The sequence below is a fragment of the Macrobrachium rosenbergii genome, chromosome 26 (genome assembly GCF_040412425.1).
Source record: "Macrobrachium rosenbergii isolate ZJJX-2024 chromosome 26, ASM4041242v1, whole genome shotgun sequence".
NCBI lineage: Eukaryota > Metazoa > Arthropoda > Malacostraca > Decapoda > Palaemonidae > Macrobrachium > Macrobrachium rosenbergii.
Genome location: NC_089766.1, coordinates 20,099,151 through 20,116,574, shown reverse-complemented (window position 1 = coordinate 20,116,574; position 17,424 = coordinate 20,099,151).

Genomic DNA, 17,424 nt, shown 5'->3' with positions numbered 1-17,424 from the left:
GGGCTATCTGTCCCACTGCTCCAAATTCCCGATCAAAAGGACCAGATAAAGAACTCGTTCGATTAGTTTAACTCCGTGGCTATTTCCCTTCTTCTTCTTCTTCTTCTTCTTCTTCTTCTTCATATAACTTCATTCTGACTTTTAGAAAAATTATTCTTTTCTTTCCATTTATTTGTCATATTTCTTTTTTTGTTTATTCCTTCATGTTTAGTTCTGAATGATAGCTGGCTGGCTGGTTGAGAGGTGATGATATGCCTCTCTCTCTCTCTCTCTGTCAGTCTGATTTATTTAAATTTCTGCATCGTTAGGAATACACGAAAGTGAGTAGATCTATTAATACACTTGATATTGCCTTCTCTCAGTGACTCTCTCTCTCTCTCTACTCTCTCTCACACATTTTATTCATAGTATTTGCTTTATTTTTTTAGGAGATTAACTAATCATATCTCTGCTCTTAAATTTCTTAGGATCATTATTTAAATTTTAGTTTCTCTCTCTCTCTCTCTGTAGTCAAAAGCGTAAAAGCAGATTTTTAAAATCCTAAATGCCTCCTCAATAACAAATATTTGCTCCGTAATAACGGTTTATAAAAAGTAAAGATTTATTATATGTCTGAAAACTCATAATGTATATTTCAAAATACTTTTGATATAATAAACCTGGTTTATTCACTTTTGAGCTCTTGCTTCTGAAGCAGTCTTTAATATAAGAAATCACTAAACTTTCTGATTTTTTTTATACATTGTTTAATTTTCTCTGAAATACTCAATCATTAATAATAATAATAATAATAATAATAATAATAATAATAATAATAATAATAATAATAATAATAATAATAATAATAATAATAATAATAATAATAAGTTCTATTGAATATTATTGCTGCTTCATTATTTATTTTGTAGAAGACTTTTCTATTTCCTTATTGCGGACTTCTCTTCGGTGGAGGTGCGTGCTAACGAAAGCTCGCCTATATTTGTCATTTCATGGGAAAAGTCAAGATCGGATTCTGCTTCTTTATATATTCTATACAGTTGGTTCTGTACAATTGTTGCCGCGACGCGTTTCGACGAACTCTTCTGTCGTTCTCCAGCAGAACTAGTAGAGGACTGGCAGATTGCATAGGTCCTTCTGAATTTATACACGGGCTTCAGCGGGGTCATGGATGGCGAATTCTGATTGGTTGCAGTCAGCAGACTTCAGAAGCAAATTTCTGCGGCGGGCTCGATCCTGACGGATCAACCACCCAACCTGGGGTGTGTTATTCAGCGTTCCCCATTGGCCTGCCGTTGCGTGATGTCATGCCGGCCCGACATCATCGGTAGTTTAGCTGCTATTGGGCTGCGGATGAATGATGTCGTATCTACTCTTTTATATATATATATATATATATATATATATATATATATATATATATATATATATATATATATATATATATATATATATACTGTTTTATTCTTTTACATTCCAAACCAATAGAGCCTTTGAGCAGCACAGATTTTATGAAAAAAAACGCATAAAATACGGAACCCTCACCTATCAGGATAGTTTGACTTGCAGTAGCACATTTAATTTATTAGGCAACTTCCAGTTTACATTTCAAGCGAATTTCATCAAATCCAGCCATTACAAGAAGAGAAAAACAAATTACCAAAACTCATGAAAAAAACAACAGCATTATCCAATTTTAATCAAATTCATACCTACAAACACATACAGCAGTGCTTCTCAAATGTTTTGGTATCGTTACCCCGGGGGCAGTGGTATGATAGATCACCATTACCCCTACCCCATTCCTCTTCAGTTATGTGAAGTTATAATATAAAGGATAGAAAAATATTGGAATGCTTAATTTCTAATGCATTCTTTATGTAAAAAATCAATTTTACTTCTACTCAAGTCTTAAGAAATAACGAATAAAGAAAGTGCCTCGTTTGCCCCCAGAAACTACTTCATTTTATGAAGATTACCCTCAGTTTGAGAACCACTGACAGAGAGAGAGAGAGAGAGAGAGAGAGAGAGAGAGAGATGAGGGGCTCCAAATATTTGACCATCGCTCTATAAAAGGCAGAATCGACTTACAGTTAAACTCGGTCCTCATAACAAAAGAGATTCCACAGTGGCTCCAGAATGGCTGGTTGAATGGCTGGTTGAATGGCTCCCGTATCTCCAAAGACTTTTCGAAAGTAGGAGCTGTGTTGTGTGTCGTTTTCCAGTGTCAGACTACTTAAAAATAAGTAAGAAAGGCATTCTCTGGCGATTCCGGAGGAAATCTTTGGTCCCGTTGGCTCCGAGGCCCTACTCAGGTTCAACTGTGCGACAAACTGGACCTCTTCCGGGGAGTAGCTGTGGAGCCCAGGGCCGGTGGTTTGGCAGCTGGGATCTCCCCAGTTGTTTTGTTGCTTTGTGGGCTTCTCAGGTTCGCTCAATGTAATTATCAGCTGTCTTTAACAAGAGTAATATTTCTTCTTGGATTAGATGCACATATGACGTATTTTCGTAATGTTTGAAACACTGTATCCTTTTTATCCCTTTTGTAAAGTGAGGAAGGAAGGAGAGACCAAGTTGAGAAAAATGTTGCTCTTTGCAAAGTTCCCAGTTGACCTGACTGCAAAACTTACACAAAAAGGAAGTGAAGAGTATCCTGCCTGTGAATGGGGGAAACAGAGAGGGGGCGAGGTGTGAATTTTAGAATCACTATATAGGAGCCACTATAAAAATCATGAAGTATTCTGGTATTGAAATTATTGGTTAAAGGTCGGGGTCCTTTCTTTATAAGTTATAACTGAATTTGTCTTTCATATAATTCACACCAGGAATATAAGAACACCCTTTTCAGTGATTACGACAAACTTCTCATGCGCTCACGGACTGCATACGAACAGACATCGTAACGTATATAGTTAGGGACTGGTCAACAGTGAGAGAGAGAGAGTTGAGAATAGTCTGGACTATCCTTCAGCCAAGCAGGCAACATTCTATTATCATGAGGTGAAACGGAGGCTTTTTGCTTCGAGAGGAAGCCCTTTTCCTTCCGTAGGAAATCAGGAGAGAAAGAGCCAGACTTTCAAGATGTGAATAATTGTTTTTTCTTAGCAGATTGTATAATTCGAACTGTGTTATTGGCAATGTAGATACTTCGTTATGGAAGATGGCAATAAAATAAAAGAAATAAATACTTGCAATCCATTTTCAAATGAAGTTAAGAAAAAAGGAGAAAACAGCCTTCAGAGGTCAATGATAAAATTTCTCTCCTTCTTCCCTCATTAGGATACTTAAGGGTTCTGCTGGAAGTAATTAGCAACAGAAAAGAATGCTTTACTACTCTTCAAGAGAGAGAGATAAGAGAAGAGAGTTGCAGCTACGAGCTTTAATAATTGAAGTTCTGCAAAAACTAGATGATATTAAGATTTGAAAATGCACTTGACTTGAAAAAAAGCATTATAAATATGCGGGATAAACCAAAAGACAGTAAGACCTGCGGGGTCATATGAGTATGTGTGTGCGTGTGTTTGCGCGCATTCATGCATGAGTAGTGAGCTACATAACTAATGTAATAAAGGAATATGATATAAGATTTCTATACCAAATAAATCTGCATAAAGAAGCAAAAGAATAAGGCATGTGAAAAACAAACTATTCAGGACTGACTGTTGAGCTCAAGAGAGAGAGAGAGAGAGAGAGAGAGAGAGAGAGAGAGAGAGAGAGAGAGTTTTTGTAGAACCTAGATCGATGGCGAAAGGTCAAGGCCAACAGGAGAGGGGACGGCCAAGGATCCTTCCTCTTTTTCCTTTCGGGAGAAACAAATTGTTTGTTCTGCATAAAGGGAAAGAAATTACGCAATGGAGTCGATGATGTTTTCGACAAACAATTTTTTCATTTCCTTGCTCTCAAAATTTATTTTAATCTCTTTTGTTTAATTAAAAAAAAAAAACAACAGAAGACAGAGTTTTACTTTCCGTCCAGAAATCTGTCTTCCTTTTCCATAAGTCCCCAAAATACCCAAATATCCTATAGATAACAGTCCACGTTTCAAAAGAATATCTGCCCAAACGAAACAAAGTACAAGTTGACTGCCTCCATCGTTCCCATGGTCCGTCAGAACATCAAAATATTCACTGTATAAATAACACCCTTTCCGCTGTTTTCCTCGGTATTATGAGGCTGGGAAAATGCACTGCAATGTCTTCCCAAAGGCAAAGTTGATGTCGAAACTAATATTCCTCCCCCATACGATATAACATCCGCTCTGAGTAAATATTCCGTGTAAAGTTTGTTTACACACATAGAACAGAGTCAAGATAAGCTTTCTGTAATAAAACAAACTTTCCAAGTCCTTGATCCCTTTGTCTTCAGGAAACCTTGAATACTCCTACCTTCTTCGTCCTCTCAAGAAGTAGAACTTGTCCATACAATTAAGGCATAAGCGTCTTCTGAGACGAAGGACAGACTTTCTGACGTATTTTCAAGCGTTTTCTACATAATTAGCCTGGAAGCAAAGGAAAAGTCATGTATGAACTCCTTGGAAGATGAGAGAGACTGACAGAACAGCTCAAATACATGAAAAATTTCGTCAGTGTGTGAGTAAATGGACACAAATTCCCAACGACCATTTCAGAGGGCAAAGTGAACAAGTAAAAAATGAACCGAAGTTTCTTCGGCGCAATCGATTTTTCTGTACAGCCGCTACAGAGTATAACCAAGGCCACCGAAAATAGATCTATTTTTCGATGGTCTCGGTATAATGCTGTATGAGCCGCAGCTCATGAAACTTTAACCACGGCCAGGTGGTGGCCTGTCCTATATCGTTTCCATAAGCAAGATTATGGCTAATTTTAACCTTAAATAAAATAAAAACTACTGAGGTTAAGGGCTGTAGTTTGGTATGTTTGATGATTGGAGGGTGGCTGATCAACATACCAATTTGCAGCCCTCTAGCCTCAGTAGTTTTTAAGATCTGAGGGCGGACAGAAAATGCGGATAGAAAAAGTGCCGACAGAAGAAAGTGGGGACGGACAGACAAAGCCGGCACAATAGTTTTCTTTTACAGAAAACTAAAATGAATCATTTCAGTGGCCTTCCCACTTCTTTCATTGTGTTGTCTGCCCATAATATAACATATCATAACATTATTATACAAAAGAATTATATCGTAAACTGCCTACAGTTTGTTGGCTCACTAACTTAGAGAGAGAGAGAGAGAGAGAGAGAGAGAGAGAGAGAGAGAGAATGTGCATAGTTATAAACTTGAGTTAAAACTTGTTTGCACTTCCCTGACTTATTGGAAAGTTCCTGCAAATGAGTTTGGTGTGGACAGTGCATCGTTCGTCATAAAATCAGACATCGCATAAGAGAGGAAAGTGTAACGCATTCATTAATCATTATGACTGCTAAGGTAATAACTTTACCTTAAATTTTTTTTTTTCATTTTGTTGAAGTAGATGAAATATGTATTTGTCGTATCTGAATTGCCTAAATGATGATACTTACTGAACTTTATCGTAATGACAACAAACGATAGTCTTCGTGAGGTTTTCCTTTTGAGTGATATTGCCGTTGTAAGAATTTCATAAAATGTAACAGCCATTTCTCCTTTTGTACATCTCGTTCCTTAGGACCTAGAAATTGTAAAATATGGTTCATAGAGGAAACCCGCAGGCATTGTCTTCTCACTTCTCTCCCTCATGTGACTCCTGTAGCACTTCTGTTCCCATGAGAAGTGGCACAGGAATGTTCGCCCTTGAAGTCCCCAAAGTACAACAAAGGCCCAGAAGAAGAAACTTCCTCACATTCCTTTGGGTGTCAAGCAACCACTGATTCTTTTGTTTCCCTTTGTGTGGCTTCTCGGAGGAAAGGAAGTTGAGAAGACAGACAGACAGACAGACAGAAAGATACACCTAAACAAGAACTCTGGAAAAATTTTCCATAAAGATTCTATTCTAAAAAAGACAAACAAAGGAGGTGAGGGTGGTCGGACAGAGACAAATAAAAAGAAATAAAAACTAAAGGCAAATACAATTAAGCTATGCATGTCCTCCAGTAGAAGGATTAATCACAACAACTCTCTCTCTCTCTCTCTCTCTCTCTCTCTCTCTCTCTCTCTCTCTCTCTCTCTCTCTCTCTCTCTCTCTCACACACACACATACACAAAAGTTTTTAGTCTTAATTAAAACCTTATTATTATTATTATTATTATTATTATTATTATTATTATTATTCTTCTATTATTATTATTCTCTCTCTCTTTCTCTCTCTCTCTCTCACACATATACACAAAAGTTTTAGTCTTAATTAAAACAACTCATTATTATTATTATTATTATTATTATTATTATTATTATTATTATTATTATTATTATTATTATTATCTCTCTCTCTCTCTCTCTCTCTCTCTCTCTCTCTCTCTCTCTCTCTCTACACACACATACACAAAAATTTTAGTCTTAATTAAAACCCATTATTATTATTATTATTATTATTATTATTATTATTATTATTATTATTATTATTATTATTATTATTATTATTATTTATAGCAACTCTTGCCAATGTTTTGATCATTTGAAAATTATTCTGCCTTAATCATTTGTGCCTGACTAAGGATTATGTGAACTTTATAGTAACAAACGCTGTGTAAACTTGATCTTCTATTAACTCCTTTAGCAGGGTCAGACTCAAAAATCAATGTGCTAGATAATTAGAGTAATTTCTTCACTTGAAATAACTATAATACAGTATTTATGAAACATAATGATGAATCAGCCTCTAATCTTCAGCTGGGGAAAAATGCTTATTACCGCCATTTCAGAACATTAAACTTAGTTATGAAAAGCGTTCTTTTAAACTTACAAAAATCTCTTGCAAAGAAATACTGAAACCTTCAAACAGACTGGGCGTGTATCTCGTCAACCTTGGATAGAACACAGCACACAACAATTTGTTTGCTTGCTTCTCTGTCACAAAAGAGAACAAATACGGGGCAAATCAAGTCAGATGACCAGCGTCTCTGTTTTCGCAAGCTGTATTATGCTTATTTATTTGTCAGTATTTGTGAAAGCTAATGACTCTGTGCTCCCATGGGCTCTCTCGCTCGAGGAGCAGGTCGTCCGCACCGAGCCTCATTGTGAGGGAGACGACGTGGCTAAGAAAAGCCCTGAATGTCAGTACTTCTTGGCATTTACTATTTTATCTTCGATGTTTCATGAAGTATTCCACTGCCAGATGTGATGAATGAGATCATTTTCCCCAATCCCTTCTGCATCGTAGCTTTTAAGAACAAGAAACCATTTCGAAACTGAAGGCCTAGGCATCGTTTTGATTGGTGTTAAAATAGTGAAAAATTAATCCATTTCGCTTCCTTCCCATGACCCATTAGCATTCAAGAGACTGAAGGCAGGCATATATTGCCCGACGAATCTATTGCTGCAGCAAAGTCCTGATCAAGACGAAACACCACAATGTAGAAGAACGTTACTGAGTACCGGTTTTTAAATGAATTCAGTATTTAAACGGATCAGCTGTCAGTCATCCCCAGGGCAGACACACGTTAGACAGGGAGATGTCATCTCTACAGATAGAGAGAACAAGGATTCATGGAGACATGTATGAATCTTTTTACTTAGAGAAAGAAAACGGAGAGAGAATTTCTCGAATTCCTGGCACCGGGAGCTCATCAATAGATCCTCATCGCACACCCAAACCTTGACACTAGTATAAATTAGGCGTCAGGGCTCAGTTCGTGAGAGAGTTGACAGGCAAAGAGGTCTATCTATCTGTCTGTGCAGTCAGTAGCCGTTAAGGGCGTCTGATGGTACCGTCATCCTTCCCAGCTGCGCTGATTAGCGGAGGACACCTGAAAGGGCATCGTACAGTGAGTGTCCGTGGCACCATCATTCCCCTCGTACGTGGATCGTAGCGTTGATTGCAGTGATCACCACTGCAAATGGTCCGTAGGGATGCGCATTGTTGGCGTTTTGTCTTTTTTTTTTCTTTATTCAGTTGAATTCAAATAGGCACTTCCATGATATCCGAGTCGTTGCTAAGAAAATCACAATCTCGTGAAAAGCATTCTGTGTAATAATCCACAGTTATATAGTAAACTGTATTAGTAATTAAAATACAAAAGCAAAGACTTTCGAACACCTGAATGATGTTCCTCATCAGTGTTTACGTTAAAATAACGAAAACACTGATGAGGAACACCGTTCAGGAGTTCGAAAGTCTTTGCTTTTGTATTTAATTTACTAATATAGTTTACATATAACTGTGGATTTTTATTACACATCTGAGTCGTTCTAAAATTCATTGTATCAACTGTCAAAAGGTAACAATGTATATTTGTTTCCATATTTCATTGAGAACTTTCGTAGAAGTTGTATTTGAGACTTCAGACGGGAAATATGGAAAAATCACCGATTTCGAAAAGTATGTCAAGGGCACAATGAAATGTGTTTTGAACGGATTGCCTTTAAATAAGTTCCAGGAACGTTTCCATGGATTAAAATCTATTCCCTTTCACCTTTCAGAATCCATCCCTTGTGATCGATCATTCCAGCAATGCGCCATGACAAGATTTTCGAGAAATAGACTGATTCTCATCAAAGCAGTCATTCTCCTTCAGTCTTTTGCACGGTGCAGCCTGCTTCTCGATACATGAACCAGGAGACAGACCAGGACACTTATTAAACCCTAACCCCTACCCACCCAGCCCCTCTCCTCTCTCTCTCTCCTCTCTCTCTCTCTCTCTCTTCTCTTGTTCTTTCTTCCATTTCCATAACTTCATTTTGGTCTCTCTTTTAGTTTTCTGTAAAAGAAAACTATTGTGATGGCTTTGTCTGTCCGTCCCCACTTTATTCTGGTCGCACTTTTTTTTTGGTCGCACTTATTCTGTCCGCCCTCAGTTTTTAAAAACTACTGAGGCTAGAGGGCTGCAAATTGGTATGTTGATCATCCACCCTCCAATCATCAAATATACAAAATTGCAGCCCTCTAGCCTCACTAGTTTTTATTTTATTTGAGGCTAAAGTTAGCCATAATCGTGCTTCTGGCAACGATATAGGATAGGCCAGTACCGGGCCGTGATTAAAGTTTCATGGGCCGCGGCTCATATAGCATTATACCGAGACCACCGAAATATATTTTCGGTGGCCTTGATTATGCATTGTAGTGGCTGTTCATAAAACTCGATTGCGCCGAAGAAACTTCAGCGCATTTCTTACTTGTTTCTTCTACAGTCATTTCCTCCGAGAGTTTGTGTTTTCTTTGTTCGTGGAACACGGATATATGGGACATCCTCTATTTTCTAAGAACACTTCAGACTAATTGCTTTGTGCTTTCCGGCCTTGAGAGAGCGACTGGAAAGCAGAGAAGATGCTGAGAAGAGCGATTCAGGCGTTTTAGAGTTTTAATCAGTCAGTTATAAGACCTTTCAACTGTCTTCATTCACCTGTACACTTTTTATACATATTAAATTTAATACCTTGTCGGCCCGCGCAGACACATTGTATTGTTTTCATAGATTCGGGAAAATAATGCATGTTTATTTACATCTAAAGGACGACAGAAAAAAGCAAATAAATAAAATAAAAAAAATACATAAATGATCCGAAAAGTCAACAAAGGCACGAAAACCCTTTAGATATTTATAAGGCCTTTGCTTGACCTTCCATTTTTCTTCTCACATAACAAATCCGAAAAGGACTTTTCCAGTCACAGAATTGTACGATTTCCAAAGTGAATTCAGAAGCCAAATGCATAGATGGCATTCGTCACAATTTCACTCAACCCTTGATCTCTCAAGAGTATCTATTCATATATCTCTCTGACTGGCGAAAGAGTCGGGGCAAAAATTCATTTGGCAATGAATGGGAAATCCTTTTTCGACGCACTTTTAGGTGGAGAGACCGAGACGGGCAACTCTGCCCCGACCCAATCGAGGTCACTGGAAGAATAATGTACTTCATGTGGAATAAATTCCTCTTCTGAAGTGATGGTAAACTGCCCTGAAGAAAAGGGCTTTGCAATAATCCAGGAAATACAGAGGAAACCAGAAAATGCCGCAGTGGAAATGAATACAACGAAACGATTGACCACCCTGGTTGTTTCTTGGTTTCCAACTTCACACGCAGCCTCTCAAGAGATTCCAACTCTTCTCAAATTTATTGAGGAGATTCCAACTCTTCTCAACTCTTCTTTTTTAAGAGATTCCAACTCTTCTCAAATTTATTGAAGAGATCCCAACTCTTCTCAAATTTATTGAAGAGATTCCAACTCTTCAAAATTTACTGAAGAGATTCCAACTCTTTCTCAAATTTTATCTAAAGAGACTCTTCTCAAATTTATTGAAGAGATTCCAACTCTTTAGAATCCCGACTCTTTATTTTATTGAAGAATTTATTCTTTAAAAAGAGATTACAACTCTTTTCAGATTTATTGAAGAGATTCCAATTCTTCTAAAATTTATGTATTCTAATTCTTTTTTATTTCCAAAAAAATGCCTCATTTCTCTTTCTTTTCATATAATGTTTCGTCGCTCTTCTATTCAAAAGCTTTACATTTTCTATATATAAAAATTATTCTATCATTTCAAAGCTGAAATATCGTTGTCATTCCAGAGTTGACCAGATTCCCTGCTTCTATCAGGTGATCTATCTTAGCTTACTTCTCTCTGGGGATCTCTCACGAACTCTGGGGAATCGAAAGGAACTGCTTGCAAAGACTATTGTTTAAGAGAGGGTCCGGCAGAAGGAAGGCATTTTTAGCTTTCTCTCCCCGTAGTTTGTTTCAGGTTATGTACTTAAATGATCTGTCAGTTGTTTATGTCGCTCAGTCTCCACTGGCCTTGAACGGCTGCGGCAAAGCCCCTTGCTGTTGTGGCAACAGCAGGTTGTCACAACAGCCTGCTGGTGTGATGGAATGAATATAATCTTAACTAATTAACCAAAGGCTTAAGTATTTAAGATTATATTTACTCTTACGCCATGGCCTGAAAGAAATAGCACCTAAACCTATTGAATTGCCGATAAGTGAATTTGCGGTGGATATCTCCAAAATGAAAATTCCTTGCTGAGGAAAACACTCTTCGAAGTGTTTAGACAAGGTATGACTCTGTATAGAATATCACTGACGGGAGGTTCCAGTTCACGACTATCGCCTTTCAATAGAAAAACAAAGCATTTCCTGGAATATGGATACCTGGAATCCGAATGGATCTGCTTATATTCCAAATGTATTTCGTTGACACAACTATGTTATTTACACATTATTCTGTCTGTCCCTATCTTTCTCTCTCAAATTTCAAAGGAGAGAGAGAGAGAGAGAGAGAGAGAGAGAGAGAGAGAGAGAGAGAGAGATCGTTAGATTTTTCTAACCTACTTTCTAACCCAGCATTTCATCAATTATCAGTAGAAGGGAAACCCTGAATGGTCCTCAGAACTAGCTGGCCTCAGGTGAATCTGAAGGAGAGCTGGACCCAAGTTCCGGAACGTTTCGTTTTACTCTTCTGCTTATCTTCCGTTCCTCTACTTTGCATGAAAGAATAATTGCCTTTCTCTTTATATAAACCATTCTCCCACCCCTAACCCTTTCTCTCTCTCTCTCTCTCTCTCTCTCTCTCTCTCTCTCTTTATATACCATCATCGATCCAGTCTGAAAGCTTTCATAAAGATAAAATATCCTTTCCCATCCTGCTCTACTTCCACTGAGCCCTAGTTATCTTTGGGGTAGAAAGATAGATAGATCGATTAGGTAAAGTATATGTCATACCGATAATATTAGACTTTTTCCAGATCTGAAGCAGTGCGGAAAATTAGCTTTAACGAGGTTCCACTTGCATACTTGAAGATTGAGTACAAATGCAAGCTCACTTTAAGCATAGACGTAGTTTCTCAAACACGGAGGTAACCACGCAATGATAGTTTCAGTGCGAATATTGTTGGATCGGCTTGCAATTCAGCAGAGGCCAAAGATATCATCTGTGATCACTTTAAAGCGTAGCTTCCGGGAAGTGGAAATAGGGAGTGCTTTGCTCTTAGGGGTTGCATTAATAGTCAGCCCCTGCGGACAATTTCATCTCATTTGTATACAAGAGGAATTCCACGCACCAGAGATCATTGTCAGCTGGTGTTTGGTTGGGTTATGGATACACGCACTTGCATCTACAAATGCGTGGAGGCATCTTTTACTGTGTTGTTAGGAAGAGTCTTTCTGCATGTCCCAATCACACCATACAATCTGCAGATGCCAATGTTTAACAGTTGTTTCTTTTTAATTTACCAATCACAGAAGTTTTCTGAGTTTTCTGAATTATTATTATCATTCAAATTATTAACCCTAATATTATTATTATTAACAAGCCAATTTTATTACTGATTTGAAATTCATTATTTCCAAAAAATGATGCCCATTAGAAAGAAGCAACAGAAGGCCAATGACTTTTTAGAAAGAATTAGAAAAGAAGAGTTTCACTGAAAATTAATAGAGGAAAAACAATATGATGATATATATATATGATACCATCTAAATATATATATATATATATATATATATATAATATATATAGGGTATTATATATAAATATATGATCTCGCCTCTCGAGATCGACAGGTTCTTTAAAATAAACAAGCAATTGGGCTGTAATGACTGGAAAATGCGTGACAGCCAAAGGAGGGGAGGATTCAGAACCAAATACAAAATCCGGTGACCTTAAACTTAATTTATTTACAAAGCTATGTACATATTTACAGTCGAGTCAGGTTCAGTTAAATTTAAAATAAATGAACATATCATGAATGACCATAAAGCATCATAAGGATGAGCAGCTCAACAGAGACATTACAAATGACGAGTTGAAAAAAAACGTTTTTCATTAGCAGTCACAATAATTACATTTACATAAAGTCAGAACCTAGAAGAAAAATAAACAAGCCAAATCATAAACATAAAAAAATCATGAATATTTAATTTTAGGCAGCAAAGCGATGAACATCCTCAGACGAACTCAATTTCTGTTCCACAGCCCCAAGCTGCTTAACAGGAACACTGCAGGACAAAAACAGATGACATAGTGCTGACGTCCTCCTCCATGTTACCGACGACTGTTTTGACAGAGCCGACACGGCAACCATCTGTCCTCCAGATGAGTTAATTTTGACGTAATAAATGAATCTGTTACGACAATGACATTTATGAGATGACCTGACAGATGACCTGATGTTTGGCAGAATTTTTTGTCTTCTGGGTATTTGAGTGTTTATGATTTAATCTTATTTGCATTCTAGAAAACAGCTAGTGCCTTGAAACATTGATTTATTCTGACGTAATTTTGCTAGTTATTTTTCGTTGTTTTTGTCAATAAAGGGTTTTAGACGTGTAGTATCTTATTCCAGTAGTCCTTAGATTTTTAGTTAGGAAAAGATACACTGATGCAACCATCTCGTCCTCACAGAAACGTACTGACGTATCCTCCTCCAGTTACGACGACCAAACATAAACAGAGACTAAATAAAGTTTCCTACGGCAATGAATATCAACGTAAAATATATCCTATACGCTTATATAAATATTATCATATATATATAGTAATAGTTATATTAAAAATACATTTTACTTGACCCTGAAAACTGGTTCCACAGTACTGGAGAAGTCAACAAATTCAAAAAAGATGATGTCTGGTCCCAGAAAAGAAACCTGCATTCTCTGTTTTTCGATGACTATTTACGCTCTTCATTTTATCCATGTGCAAATGTGTATGTATGTGTGCATTTATTTGTGACAACTTGTGTTAGTTTACATACACGTGCGTTGCGTGCCCTGGAGATATTAAAATACAGTCCCTACTGAATGGATATTTCAACGTAAAATAACGATCCTTAAAAATACAGAGTAACAGTTGGTTTGTAAATGAGAGATGTATTTTTCCAAAATACAAACAAAAATTGACTGCTGCTGTTTGTGACAGCCACTGAATAAAAATACATGTTTTTCCTAAAAAGACAATTTGATCTTTTGTGTGTATGTGTGTATAACGACAGGCGAGGAAATCTATCGACAAAGCTGAACCTGTCCTCGTAATGCTGTTTCCTGAGCCAACCTTTGCAATCTTCTTAACGGCTGTCTCGATCGTAAGGTGCCATTACTAGTGACTAGGTAACTCGTGGGTGATGAACAACTTTCAGCATCGGCGCCTCTTTGTTGTTTCTGCGACAACTGCCACTTCGACAGCCTGTGGGGAGAGATGAGGGAGACAGTATCAGAGGCCTCGAGAAACTGCTTGAAATTAAAATTTAAGAATGACAGACCAGCCTGTCTGTATGTCTGTCCTGCATATAAAGGCTTTATTGCGATCTACTGTGTTGCAAATATTTATCAAAGCTCCCGCCACTAATCTTCTATGGTGTGTGACTACTGTGTGTGTAATATAGTTTTAGTCCCTCCCCAGCCATGAGATAGATTAGATATAAAACAATACATTTTAGCAAGAGTTCCCTGAAAGCTCGACCACAGTACTGGAGGGGCCGCTTTTTATGTTCTTTAAAATTTGCTCGTTGTGATGATACCTGATCTCCCAGAAAATAAAATAAATCTTACAGAAATTGCATTTTAAGTTACAACTTTTGTCATTCTTGTTGCTAGGATGGTTTCTCTCGCTCTGTTAGTTTATAGAATATCGATTTGCATTGAATTGTTATATGTGTGCATTTATTTAACATTACCTGTCCTTTTGATTAACTGTGCTGTTGATTTTTGATTTCTTATGATATGGAAGCGTTACATAGATCTTACTGTAATCAATCCCAAATGTGAATGGGTTTTCAACATAAAATTTCCAGTCACAATATAGTGATGTACTTCAGCATAATGTTTAACAAATTTTCAAACGAAAGACTAATTTCAGTTCCCTGAATTTATTTCTGATGATTTTCCTTCTGATTGACGAGTTTTATTCAACACTAAATTCCATTCCACGTTAATGACTCTTTGTCCACGGAATGCGCTCCGATGCCTAATTACCTTTGGAAATAGTAATTACCATTTGATTAATTATGCATGCATCACAACCATTGCATAATGTTGGAACTATCCACCTCTAATCTTAAGATGTGTAATTCAAATGTTTCATTCGATGTATCCCTCTTTTTCTCCTTCTTTCCTTCTTCCCTTCTCCCTTTCAACGATTGAGCAGTGGAAAAAGAAGAGAAAAGAACAGAAAACGCGTCCACTTGGATCATGAGAAGAGAGCGAGGGAAGGCTGAGCTTGCCGGTCCTCCTTTTGGCTTCCGGGACAAGTCAGACGGAAACAGCTGAGCAGAAGGAACAAAGGAGCCACAAAGGGAACACGAGGGAGAGAAATGAAAAAAATGGAAGTGGAAAGTCTTATTATGAGCGTCATTCATGACGTCTTTGTCTGAATATTTCAATGACAAGTGTAAAAAAACTATGTCCTTATAAAAAAAAATATATAGAGGGTCCTGAAGGAAAATTCACAAAAACTATTGTTTCTATGATATGACGTCATTGATGTTATCCTCCATAGCCTTAAAAATATATATATATATATATATATATATATATATATATATATATATATATATATATATATATATATATATATATATATATATATATATATATATATATATATGTATATGTGTATGTATGTGTGTTTATATATGTGTATTTATGTATATATATTTATATATATATATATATATATATATATATATATATATATATATATATATATATATATATGTGTGTTTTTTTTAAGTTAAAGCAATTGCTTTAGTGATATCAGTAATTTCTATCTCTATATATGACGGAGTTTTCCGATTCTCGTATGTCAATTTCTGATGAAAAATACGAAGATTCCTTCCTCCATTTATTGATTTTTGTATATATATATATATTGGCCTTTATGGCATTATGCGACGACTAACTATACAATGCTATTTCGACCTTTATATATATATGGGGATACAATATATAGGTACTATACAGTTGGTCAAGGGATTAACAGGTTAACCATTAGGGCGTTGTTTTGGGTACAAAGAATATAACATATATGATAACAAAAGTAAAGTTGAAACATGGTTAAATAAATATTCAAAATACAATACCATGCGCTAGGTTTGTTAAATACGTTTATAAATCAGTGTAATTTTATATATATATGTATATATATATATATATATATATATATATATATATATATATATATATGTATATATATATATATATATATATATATACATAAATGTATATATATATAGTATATATATAGTTTATCCATAATATATATGATTAACGGCTTGTTGTCATCTCTTAAAATACACATTTTTCAAAGAATACCACATTGTTTCTAAATAGACAGCAAATTTGTACCTCAAGTTATCTCTCATCTCATTTCTCTCTCCATATCCAAATTTCTTTTATTCCTTTGTCATTTACCCATTGAAGATTACCCTGAATGTTGAACAGTGTGATTTGTTATTATTATGAGACAATTACATCCAGTTCCTTGATGATTTATTTTTCATATGTCTTTTCTGGCATTGTTAGTCAGTACCGTTTTTGTAGTTCCATCTTGAGACTACTGTAGTTGTGTTTCCTTTGAACAACTCAGCGTTGCTCTGAATAGTTATCTGATCATATGTCTTATGGTAAGTCATTTTGTTTGATAATTCCAGTTGTAAAGCAGGTGTCCAAAAATTTTAAGAATTTGGTATTTTCACCAGTGTAACGAAGAGAGAGAGAGAGAAAGAGAGATAGAAGAAGAGAGAGAGAGAGAGAGAGAGAGAGAAATGCTTTATGAGAAAAATGTGGTAATTCTCCCTTTCTGATTGATATAAAAAAATCAGCTATTGAAAATTAAAACCGCAGAGGCTTGATACAGCTGTCATCGATTATCCACAGCTGAAATCTTTGAATGCTCAACAGACACTGCAATTCTTATAACTTAAACTCCGCACGTTGCAAAAATATAAATGAAAAAATGGCCTTGCAAAAAGCGTCAGACAATTTGTATATCCAACCAAAGATTCGAGGAAAAGGTTTGTCAGATTTTGAGACTTTCTAACTGATTTCTTGAAGAAGATTGATGGCGGTAAATGATGCGCCGGTTTTTGACCTCTCCTGATTTTTTCGCATTCTGCTTTGAGACATTTTGCGGTTAGACTTCGTTTTAGTGCACAAGCAAGTAACAATACAGTAGCTTGTTTCCTTATTTTGAGGATTCTCAGAAGTTAAGGTGGACTTTCCTTTCTCTTTGTTTTGTTTATCCTTTCATACAAAACAATGAGGCCTAAAACATTGTTTTTCCTCCGATGGGTTAGTTATAACCTTCCAAGCAACAGCAGACTTTGATTTTAGGAAGAATCACTGCAGTCCTTTTACTCAAGAAGTCTCATTTTTTATCCCCAG